At 44.8% G+C, this 12,927-nt stretch overlaps 1 long non-coding RNA gene across 1 annotated transcript; it reads left to right on the top strand.

Annotated features, from left to right (window-relative positions):
- Positions 1 to 1,044: 1,044 nt before the first annotated feature.
- LOC119346993 lies at positions 1,045 to 3,918 on the top strand. The gene is made up of 4 exons (XR_005168053.1): positions 1,045 to 2,324; positions 2,805 to 2,879; positions 3,415 to 3,491; positions 3,626 to 3,918. It is a non-coding gene; the product is annotated as an uncharacterized LOC119346993 (long non-coding RNA).
- Positions 3,919 to 12,927: the final 9,009 nt, after the last annotated feature.

Raw genomic sequence — 12,927 nt, 5'->3', positions numbered from 1 at the left:
GACATGCGACACAAATGCATCATCCTACTGGATTGGATAATCATATATTCAATAGCTGGAGGAAGAAGCAGAGATTAGAGATATATGGCCGACGATAGTGCGGTGAACGTGAGGAGGCAGTTTTTCCGCGAGGATGATGGCGGCATCGTCCTCGCGTGAAGACTGCTCCCTCGGTTTCCCCTCACGACGCCGCCATTAGGGGAAACTGAGGGAGCAGTCTTCACGTGAGGACTATAGCGGCGTCGTGAGAGGAACATTAGGGCGGAGGTTTTTGTGTGAGGACGATGGGGGTGGCGTTTGCGTGAGGAAACGCAAGGGGGGTCTGTAGCCCTATTTTTTGTTTTTTTCTATCGATGTCAGCTGCCTTTTGTTAGGCAGGTTTTTTTTGTATTTATTTGACGTTGGATCCAATGGGTAATGAGAAAAACAAATCCAAAGCATTGGTGGGTAATTACTTTAACTTTTAGTGCAAACAATTATTTCTACATATCCATCGATTGAGATTGAACACTTAATTTAATTTACGGCTAGATATTTCTAATTTTCGTGGGAATTTCTAGCCAATTAATATTTTTTCTGGTTAATCCATAAAGTACTTTTCATATATAAATAAATTGTTTCGCGAGACAAAATTCACATCTACGAGATCATTATTTTGCTCAATCAAAGTAGACAAAGGCACATCATTAAGATCAATCGGAGCATTTTTACTAGCAATCAATTTCATAAGTGCGTCAATTTTTTCACTCAAAGTACTAATTTTTTCAACAAAATTAACCTTCTTACTAGTAGGTGCTCTTTCAGTATGCCATTGTGAATAATTTGCCATGCTATTATCAAGTAATTTAGCAGCTGAACCCAAAGTAATCTTCTATATCTATATCTAAATAGGAGCCCCCCACTATCTGATTTTCCTGCATTCCCATGCATCCACGCCACCCTAAATTGTTTCAGCCATTAGATTGACTACGTGTGGCTCAGATCTGCAGCCAAAGAGTTCAGCCCCCGTGCTCAACGCCCCTCCCGTGGGCTCCTCGCCACAAGCACCAATGCTTTCCTCTTCAACTCCCCAATTCGTGTCGTCCTTTTCTCCTTCCATTCCTGCCAACGTTTTCAATCCCCCGACCTCCCTAGGTCCTCCACTGTCTGAACGGCATGGAACTCTCTCGGTCTATCCCTGTGCAGTGCAGAGGGGCGGAAAATCGGCGACGGGAGGACGGTGCCATCGGGTGGCGGATCCGGCATTCCCCTTCGCTTCCGGCGGCCGATTCGGCGAGTGGGATAAGCGATGGCCAGGCTTCTCCCCGTCCGTACGGCGTCAGATACGGTGTCGCGATGAGCCGGATGCCTTTTGTATCGTGGATCCGATCGACCGGAGTCCATGGTGGTTGACGCCGTCAGAAGCTGAGCCGGTGATGATGGTGGCCATCGACGAGGCGACAGTTGCTAGGGCTTCAGGCCCTATTTCGGGGAAGATGTTTGCGGCAGCTCTTTGTCCTTCGCGTCGGCAGAGGCACGGAACAGTCCATCATGTGGGGATTATCCCCGGCCGATGCGCTGGAATCTGATCTTTATTCCTGTTCGCTGGGACGGGATATACTTGCGGCCTCCAAAGCCTTTGAACGCGATGCAGATCGATGGTGTTTCAATGGTGGCTTGACCACATGACGAGTGTCCGGCCGGCTTGATTGCATCGGCGAGCCTGGGGTGTTGGTGCATATTTTGAGTTTCTGTGGGTTTCGCGTTGCTTTGGTGACTTCCGTCTTTGTGTCTTTACGCGTATGTATTGTGCTCGGCAAATCTGAATCCCTCTACAGGTACATCGTCATCAACCTGAGTTTAAGCCCACACCGTAACTCATCTCCTTCCTGTACACTTTGCCGGTGGCGGCCGGCCGATGGCTGGGCGCATCTGAAGCCCTGAATTACTAACCTCCCTCCCTTATGAGCTCCCCCTCCTATATATAGCCTGATGTTGAGTTTATTTATCCCCAATCCATGGACTCTTGCTTCCTATCCGTTCAATTTCTTCATGTACTAGATTCAACGTGTTTGTATTTCAGGGCTGATCAGTAACTGATAGTATGTTTTCGTCTGCAATTGATTGGCTGCCGTATGCACTGCTATTAATCTTCCTTCGGCCAGAGATCTCACTCATCTTCATCCGCCATTTCATTTTTTTTCTTAGTCAGGATTTAGTTTTAGATAACTAGATTTATGTGAAATTTTACTCTGTCATGTTTTTTATGCAGGAAGGTCATTAACAGATGTCAAATTAATTCACCATGTATGTACCAGAGTTTGCTCTTGCAATATTTGACAAAGGTATGAAACATCTACACCCTCGATGCCGCCTGGAACCTATTTCAATATTGCCAATTTTCCTGCAGCATGTTATTTTTTTGCTGTTAGATTATTAGTATACCATGAACTTGACATGTTGATCATTTTTTACTTGCTTTCCTTTTGTATGTTCACGGCGAGTCAATGTTTGTATTATGAATCCCATCTCCAGCATGTGTACCAAGTTAAACTACGAACATTTTCAGGCATCTCAAAACATGGACATGTTGTCCCTTCCAGGTTCCATCACAATTCACAAGTAGTGAGAGGATTGTTATTATCCTTTGGAATACTACTTTATAGTCGAACTATCCTAGATAATCATCACCAGTTAGTGTAGTTGCTTCTGACGATACTGAAAAAATTTCAAACGAGGTACTGCTCATAGATCCGCATAAAGGTCTAAAACACTTCAACACCTGCAATATACCATATATTTATCTAATAATTCTTCTCATGCAGGTCAATTGCTGATAACAATGAATACGTACGAACCACCATTACTGACAGAAAATCAACAAATCAACATCCTGCTAGGTAAATCCTATCATTCTTTCACATGTTTATGGAAGAAAATTAAAATACATATTCTGATTTGACATTACCTTCTATTCCCACTATTTAACATCAACAACATGAAAATAATTTGATCTTACTGAGAATCTCTGGTGCAGCAGCTAAAAGTTCATGATTTGTTTAATTTCTAAAGCAATTGATCTGATGATGAAACCTTTGAAGATCACATGCTTGATTTTTGAAATGAACCTTTGTTATATATAAATCGTTAAAATTACCTCAGTTTATTCGGTTCAAGATTAGGTAGTCTCTTTATTAAGTGTTAGCTCTAAGAATATTTAGGACCACTAGTACACAAGACACATATTGGTTTTGAATTAAAATGACCTGAAAGAATGGCACTTGACCTGACTGTCACTTGACAGAGGCATACTTTCCACTAAAATAACAGGAAATTATTGAAAGTACCATACTGTCTCCTAAATCAACATGAAAGTACTACGGTAAGTATCTCTATGTCAAGACTTTTATCACAATTTTCTGTATCTTTATGCAGCACTACAAACAAGAAGAACGCAGGAAACATGTCAGGACAGGTAGAGTAATGCCCCATGAAACAAAAACTCCATCAAGGTATATACTATATCTAAATAAAAGCACCCCACTAGACAGTATCTAACAGATTGAACCATTCTTCAGAATGAACAAACTCACATACTATCCACTTGATACCTTCCTAACAATAGTACAAATTTTACACAATGCAGGGCATGCTATGCTACAATGAAGATACATGCTTCAGTTTCTACCATGTCGATTACCTATATACAGTATAAATAATTTCTACTTTGATCTCCACCTATTATAACTGAGAAAGGTTCTACTACTAGATGTTCTTCAGTGGTATAAAATTACAAATGTATCATCATGTTGGACTATATGTATCTGCATCAATTGCTATTAGTGCGCACATTTTCTCCAAACCTCCACTGCGAGGCATGTGTTTTACTCTTCACCTTACATCAATGTACATTGCCAGCTGTACAGAATGTGCAAGTCAGCTTTACAGTGTAGTTACTTGAGTTTTTTCCCAACCTTTCTCAGAAAAATCATGAAACAAATCCCGCAGCAACGTGCGGGGCATCATCTAGTTTCCATAAAAGTACCACCCACAATGGAATCTAAAAGATTTCTAGAAACAAAATTCAATCCCGCACAAATTGTTTGTATAATCATCCAGACTTAAATCATGAGCGGGACAATTTCTTAGCATTGATTTCATTCTATCACAAGAATGCGCAACATGTTCATGATCAAGTTGTTTAAAATTCATAATCTTATTTCTAAGGGAAATACTTTTCGTGGGATGAAAATACTTAGTAATAAAATCATCTTTGCATTTATCGCGAGAACTAATACTATTTCGTGGTAAAGATGAAAACCAAAATTTTGCACGGTCTCGCAAAGAGAACGGAAATAATTTTAGTTTCACAATATCATTGTCCACAACTTTTTTCTTTTGCATATCACACAATTCTACGAGTGTTTAGATGGGATAAGACATCCTCATTAGGACTACCGAAAAATTGTTCTTTCATAAAAAGATTTAACAAAGCAGCATTAATATCATGTGACCCCGCACTAGCGGCGAGAGGAGCAATACGAGGACTAATAAAATCATTATTATTTGTATCAGAAAAATCACACAATTTAGATTTTCTTGAGACATAGTGAGTACGCAAAGAAGATCACAAGAAAACAAAATATCAAACATGGGCAAATGAAAAAATATTTTTGTATTTTTGCAAAAACTTTCTAGAAGTGGGGGATATGAAAATGAGAGGTAAATGGAAAATAAAGTAATTACAAGGAGATGAGAGTTTATGCGTAGGTACTTGATAGATGTTGATGATGTCTCCCCGGCAACGGCGCCAGAAATTCTTCCTGCTACTTGTAATCCTAGTTGGTATTTCCCCGAAGAGGAGGGGATGATTCGGCACAACAGAGGTAAGTATTTCCCTCAATTATGAAACCAAGATTATCAATCCAGTAGGAGAGCCAAGCAACACTATGTAAACAACACCTGCACACAAACAACGAATACTTGCAAGCTAACGCGTAAAGGGGTTGTCAATCCCTGAACGGTATTGAGATAGATTAAATTGCATAGGTTTTGATAAATAGATATAACAAAAATATATAATAAAATAAAATAAATAAAATTGCAGCAAGGTATTTTTGGGTTTAATAAGGTAGAAAATAGACCCGGGGGCCGTAGTTTTCACTAGAGGCTTCTCTGGACAAAAATAACTTACGATTGGTAAACAAATTACTGTTGGGAAATAGATAGAAAAGCAAATAATTATCATGATATCCAAGGCAATGGTCATGTACATAGGCATCACGTCCAAGATTAGTAGACCGACTCCTGCCTGCATCTACTACTATTACTCCACACATCAACCGCTACCCAGCATGCATCTAGTGTATTAAGTTCATGGGAAAACAGAGTAATGCAATAGGACCAATGGCATGATGTAGAAAAAATAAACTCACATATGAATAAACCCCATCTTGTCACCATTAGTAGCAGTGATACGTGCGTGTCATGTCTATTTCTCTCACTGAGATTAAGCACCGCAAAGATCGAACCCATCACAAAGCACCTCTTCCCATGGCAAGATCAATCAATCTAGTTCGCCAAACCAAACCAATAAATTAGAGAAGAAATACGAGGCTATAATAATCATGCATAAAAGAGTTCAGAGAAGACTCAAATAATATTTATGGATAGATCTGATCATAAACTCACAATTCATCGGATCCGAACAAACACACCGCATAAAAGAGTTACATCAGATAGATCTCCAAGAACACGAGGAGACCATTGTACCGAAGATCAAAAAGAGAGAAGAAGCCATCTAGCTACAAACTATGGACCCATAGGTATGTGGTAAACTACTCACAAATCATCATTGGGGCAACGAGGATGATGAAGAACCCCTCCGTGATCATTGCCCCCTCCGGCAGAGTGCCGGAAAAACCCTCTAGATTGGATCTCGTGGTTCTAGAACTTGTGACGGCGGAAAAAGTATTTCATCGACTCCCCTAGGGTTTTTGGGATTTTAGAGTATTTATAGAGGCGGAGGTAGGTCAAGGCAGTGCTCATGGGCCCCACTACCCACCAGGGCAAGCCGGGGGACCCTGGCATGCCCTGGTGCCTAGTGGGCCCCACGAGCCTCTTCTTGTTCCCTCTCGAAGCTTCTAGGGTTTCTTATTGCCAGAAAAATAATCTCCAAAACGTTTCGTGGCATTTGGACTTTGTTTTGTATTCATACTCTGCAAAGTAAAAAAACAAGCAAAAAACAGCAACTGAACCTAGGCACTAAGTTAATAGGTTAGTCCCAAAATATGATATAAAGTTGCTAGTAAATGTATATAAAACATCCAAGATTGATAATATAACAACATGGAACAATAAAAAATTATAGATACTTTGGAGACGTATCAAGATGGATTCAACCTTATGAATCTGAGATCATGCCATTTGTAAACCATATTTATGTATAATAGTTGTTGTGCTTTCAAAAGTATATATAAAAATGATGTATATTGTTTTGTATTGGAATATGATGTCTACTATGCAACCTTCTTCTTGTAGACGTTGTTGGGCCTCCAAGTGCAGAGGTTTGTAGGACAGTAGCAAATTTCCCTCAAGTGGATGACCTAAGGTTTATCAATCCGTGGGAGGTGTAGGATGAAGATGGTCTCTCTCAAACAACCCTACAACCAAATAACAAAGAGTCTCTTGTGTCCCCAACACACCCAATACAATGGTAAATTTTATAGGTGCACTAGTTCGGCGAAGAGATGGTGATACAAGTGCAATATGGATGGTAGATATGAGTATTTGTAATCTGAAAATATAAAAATAGAAGGTAACAAGTGGTAAAAGTGAGCATAAATGGTATTGCAATGCTAGGAAACAAGGCCTAAGGTTCATAATTTCACTAGTGCAAGTTTTCTCAACAATAATAACATATTTGGATCATATAACTATCCCTCAACATGCAACAAAGAGTCACTCCAAAGTCACTAATAGCGGAGAACAAATGAAGAGATTATTGTATGGTACGAAACCACCTCAAAGTTATTCTTTCTGATCGATCTATTCAAGAGTCCGTAGTAAAATAACACGAAGCTATTCTTTCCGTTCGACCTATCCTAGAGTTCGTACTAGAATAACACCTTAAGCCACAAATCAACAAAAACTCTAATGTCACCTAGATACTCCAATGTCACCTCAAGTATCCGTGGGTATGATTATACAATATGCATCACACAATCTTAGATTCATCTATTCAACCAACACAAAGAACTTCAAAAAGCGCCCCAAAGTTTCTATCAGAGAGTCAAGACGAAAATGTGTGCCAACCCCTATGCATAAGTTCACAAGGTCACTGAACCCGCAAGTTGATCACCAAAATGTACATCAAGTAGATCACGTGAATATCCCATTGTCACCACAGATAAGCACATGCAAGACATACATCAAGTGTTCTCAAATCCTTAAAGACTCAATCCGATAAGATAACTTGAAGGGGAAAACTCAATTCATCACAAGAGAGTAGAGGGGGAGAAACATCATAAGATCCAACTATAATAGCAAAGCTCACGATACATCAAGATCGTGCCAAATAAAGAACACGAGAGAGAGAGAGAGAGAGAGAGAGAGAGATCAAACATATAGCTACTGGTACACACCCTCAGCCCCGAGGGTGAACTACTCCCTCCTCGTCATGGAGAGCACTGGGATGATGAAGATGGCCACCGGTGAGGGATCCCCCCCTCTGGCAGGGTGTTAGAACAGGGTCCCGATTGGTTTTTGGTGGCTACAGAGGCTTGCGGCGGCGGAACTCCCGATCTATGGTGCTCCTGGATGTTTTCGGGGTATATGGATATATATAGGCGAAAGAAGTCGGTCAGGGGAGCCACGAGGGGCCTACGAGGGTGGGAGGTGCACCCAGATGGTAGGGCGCGCCCTGGACCCTCGTGGCCACCTTGTTGCTTCCATGACGTCTACTCCAAGTCTCCTGGATTGCATTTGTTCCAAAAATAAGTCTCCCAAAGGTTTCATTCCGTTTGGACTCCGTTTGATATTCCTTTTCTGCGAAACACTGAAGTAGGCAAAAAACCAGCAATTTAGGCTGGGCCTCCAGTTAATAGGTTAGTCCCAAAAATAATATAAAAGTGTATAGTAAAGCCCATTAAACATCCAAAACAGATAATATAGTAGCATGGAATAATCAAAAATTATAGATACATTGAAGACGTATCAGAATACAAAATCGATCCAGCCTAGATAAAAGAGTACAAAATTGATTTGAATTAAGTAGGCACTGTAAACGTGCAACCTTTTTCTCCCAAAATTTGAATGAAGCGGCGAAATACACAGTCACTGCTCCACCATAACCGCCCAAAACCAAAATAGGGGAGATGGATATTACTACTATTCCTGACACTCAAAACCTGTCGGCTCGACTGGTATAGGTGTAGATAGGGCAAGTTTGTAATTTCACTCAAACGTGACATAACCGCCTCTCAGCCAGATTCATATATGGTGGGCACCAAAACACATTCTCTCCTCGGCCAAAATTGCCTCTTACCCCAATTCATACACGGTGGGTGAGGGAGTCCTGAATTAGGGGGTCCTCGGACAGCCGGACTATATGCTTATGCCGGACTGTTGGACTATGAAGATACAAGACTGGAGACTTCATCCCGTGTCCGGGTGGGACTCTCCTTTGCGTCGAAGGCAAGCTTGGCAATTCGGATATGTAGATTTCCTTCTCTGTAACCAACTCTGTGTAACCCTAGCCCCCTCCGTTCTCTATATAAACCGGAGGGTTTAGTCCGTAGGACAACAACAATCATAATCATAGGCTAGCTTCTAGGGTTTAGCCTCTACGATCTCGTGGTAGATCAACTCTTGTAATACTCATATCATCAAGATCAATCAAGCAGTAAGTAGGGTATTAACTCCATAGAGAGGGCCCGAACCTAGGTAAACACTGTGTCCCCCGCCTCCTGTTACCATTAGCCTTAGACGCATAGTTCGGGACCCCCTACCCGAGATCCGCCGGTTTTGACACCGACATTGGTGCTTTCATTGAGAGTTCCACCGTGACGTCGAAAAAAGGTTTGATGGCTCGCCTTTTTATCGAGGACAACATCACCTCTGGGGGAAACGTGGCTTTAGGCCAAACCCTCCGACTAGGCGGCTTCGTTATGACCGCCCGTTCGGCCGCCGTGCCGACATTGACTTCTCGGGTCATCAAAAACATTCTCCTCGTCAGCTCGGAATACGTCGAGCAGATGGATCCAATGGAACTTTCGTCCTTGAATGAGCTCTTGGATCGCATCGCAGCCTTGGGAGTTGCTATGGACTAGATCGAATTGGGCTTAAACCCAATCAGAGAGAGATTAACTCTCCGCCGGTCACCCATCAGATAGCAGTGGTGGAGGAGCAATGCAGCGATTCTTCCTCTATCTTGAGGATGAAATATGTCCGGATTCCTGAGCTCTCCGAGCCGGATACCCATTTGCGGGAAGACATGACCCAAAATCCGAACTTAGAATCGGACATCGGGCCAGAAAATTGGGTAACATCCCGGAACCCAAACTACCAAGTTCAGAAGTTCCTCTGCCCCTGGGTCTCAGATCGGGTCAGGGTTCGAACTTAAATCCACCCACCCACCCAGATACAAGCGATCTTTCCCACATTAGGCAACAATCCCAAGAGACAGTACATCACTTTTGGGCCAGATTCCTCCTTGTAATGAGCAATGTCAAGGATTGTCGCGAGGAAGACACAATCTCATTCTTTTTGCAAAAATTGCACGGACAAAGGAATCCTCAATGCCATAAGTCGCCGTGACATATCATACTTCGCTGACTTGGCGGCCATAGTACGGAAGTACTGTGTGATGGAAAATGCCTGGAAAACCCAGGCAAAATTCTGGGATCCTCCGGCTCTCACTAAACCCCTCATCCGAACTAAAAGGGTACACTCTCGCAAGTCACCCGATCCAATTACAAAGAAACCAAAGCCCACTATAGGGTGTGGAACCGTATTGGAGGGATGGCTCAATGGGCCATGCAAAATTCACACCACACCGGATACCATACCAACACACATCCTTAGAGCATGTTGGATACTTCGGCAGGTGGCCAAGAGCGGCGAGGATCTCCTCATTAACAATGCTGCAGAGCATCATCCCGCAGAAAACAACAATACAGTATTGATAGTCTTCGAGACTTTCTCCTCAAATAATAGGTGCAAGAGAGCACTCCGCATCCTCGCCAAAGTCTGCCACGTCGCAACAATAAATCCATGGAACGACAGGGCCATAACCTTCAATGCCAGTGACGAACCTCAATTCCGAACAGTCCGAGCACCAGCCGCTTTGGTCCTCAGTCCAATTGTGGACGGCTTCCGTCTTACTAAAGTGCTCATGGACGGTGGCAGCGGATTAAACCTCATCTACGAGGAAACTCGCAACAAAATGGAAATAGAGAAGAGCCGCATTGAGCAAAGCAGCACGACCTTCAGAGGAATTATCCCTAGTCGGGAGGCACGATGTGCGGGAAAAATCACATTGGATGTGGTATTCGGCACGCCAAAGAATTACAGGTCCGAAGGGATAACATTCCAAGTGGCCCCGCTCAGTAGCGGATACCACGCCCTTTTAGGGCGGGACGCATTCGCGAGCTTCCAAGCTATACCCCATTACGGGTACATGAAGCTCAAGATGCTCGGGCCCAACAGAATCATCACTCTAGCCAGTGATCTGGATGTAGCACTCCGCATCGAAAATAAAACCGCCGCCCTGGCCCTTGAGGCATTATCCGAAGCCCTCGCGGCCAAAGAACTAACTGCGCTGCGCTCCTCAGTGGACATGGACGACGTGATACTTGACAAATGATCCAAGTCCACCTCTTTCAAACTAGCAGACGAAATAGTCAAATTCCAAGTCCACCCAATAGACTCTACAAAAACAACATCCATCGGGGCACAGCTGAACCCCACAATAGATGCTGCACTGCGGGCGTTCCTATGCGAGAATTGGGACATCTTTGCCTGGCACCCTTCAGATATGCTAGGGATCCCACGAAGGCTGGCTGAGCATAGCCTAATGTTGGTGTACAAAAGTAGGGGCTCTCCTTTTGACCCCGTTACTTGTGCACGGGCAGTCAGAGCCACGCGCCACGGCCGCACATAGCAGGGCAAAGCAGGGGAGCCGGAGAGAAGCCGAAGGCACAAGACAATCAGCGCAACGCCAAAGACCGAGACCATAGAGAGCAGATGGACGAAGTAGGTTTCCCTGGCAAGACCCTTGTCGGGGCAGCCTCAGCGGCCCCGGCAAGCCCCTTGCCAAGGCGTCTCACCCACACCAGTGGAGTGAGCCACCCTGGAACCGACGGTCTCCAACACCATCAACTACGTTGGGCCAGGGCTCGGGAGGGTTCGAGGGTCTCCAACACCATCAACTACGTTGGGCCAGGGCTCGGGAGGCACCTCCATAGTGGCATGCAGATCTTTGTGAAGACAAAGAATATTCAAGATCAGATGAGGGTTGGAAGGCAACGATCCTCGACAAGATCCTTGCCGAGGAAACCTGCAAGACCCCCGGCAAGATCCTTGCCGGGGACGCTAGCGCGCCACGGCAAGACCCTTGCTGGGCCACCCGGCAAGACCCTTGCCAAGGGCGTCAGCAGGGCCACTGCCAGGCCCGCACCAACCAAATCTCCACCGCCGTTCACATGCAGCTGCCAGCCCAACCAGCTGGGCAGGCACCTGCGTGGCAACATGCAGCTTTCAGGCCAACTCAGCACATGCCTGCGTGGTGGCATGCAGATCTTCGTGGAGGCTCCACCATCTCGCCACCTCAGATGCTTGCCTGCCTACATGGCACCGCTTGCATCGCTGGCCAGGGCGCATGTCTAAGCGAGGGGGGCATCGACGGATGGGGCGGGCCTTGCTCCCATCCCCGATAAAGCAAGGGGACTCCTAAGCTATGTATTAAATGCGTCTTATCCTGTAATACGAGCGATAAGCTCATAGCGCTGTAGGCCTTTCCACCTCCTGTGTGCCATTGTGGCAGCCCCTTTCGACTATAAAAGGAGGCCCATGGCATACTGGAGAGGGATTCGGCTCTTTTGAACCATGCAGCCACCGTAGCTAGTTCAAGAGCTCAAGAACACTCGATACATCCACCAAAGCAGGACTAGGGTTTTACGCATCCTCGCGGCCCGAACCTGGGTAAACGATCCTTGTGCTGGTTACTAATCCTGCTCTTCTCACAACCCCGCGCACCGCAACTGTAGTAGGGATTCTTGTGATCGCATAGGTGTTGTTTCCCATCGACATCTTCGGCGCGCCAGCTAGGGGCGCGATTGTGAGAATCTGGTCTAGTAGTTGGCCTAGCAGTTCTTCATCGCCATGGCTCCCGCGAAGAAGGCGACCAAGAGAGTGGCGCTGCCTGCGAGCGCGAAGGATGCCAGGGTGGAGATGAGAAAGCTAAGTCATGCCAAACTTTAAACCTTTCTCCTTAATATAAGGTTATCGTCCTCGGAGATTCTGCCTATGTGTGGGAAACCTGTATGCAGTGGGGCCCTCCCGCAATTGGCAACGCCCTTGTTCTGTTTCGAGTCCGCTCAACAGCTCAAGCAGCCGCGTCAAGGGCGGCAGGGTAGCCTTCCGCAATTAGCAACGCTTTCGGCTCTGACTCGAGTCAAGCTCGACAGTTCGAGCGGCCACGTTAAGGGCGGTAAGGTGGTTCGCTCAGCAACAAGTGCACCCGGCAGACCAATGGGGATCCGTCCTCAAGACGCCGCCCTGGCTTTACGCGCCGACAAGCCTACCCTGTTAGCGTAGGGTGGACATACAAAGGCAAATCGAACAGGAAAATAACATGCATAATGTCAGAGGTACTGCAGAGTTATATTACAGAAATTGCCGCCACGGTTCTTGTTGGGGAACGTAGTAATTTCAATAAATTTCCTACGC

Source organism: Triticum dicoccoides, unplaced genomic scaffold (assembly GCF_002162155.2).
Source record: "Triticum dicoccoides isolate Atlit2015 ecotype Zavitan unplaced genomic scaffold, WEW_v2.0 scaffold56748, whole genome shotgun sequence".
NCBI lineage: Eukaryota > Viridiplantae > Streptophyta > Magnoliopsida > Poales > Poaceae > Triticum > Triticum dicoccoides.
The sequence above is the reverse complement of the archived record's forward strand: the minus strand, read 5'-3'. Positions and strand labels throughout refer to the sequence as shown.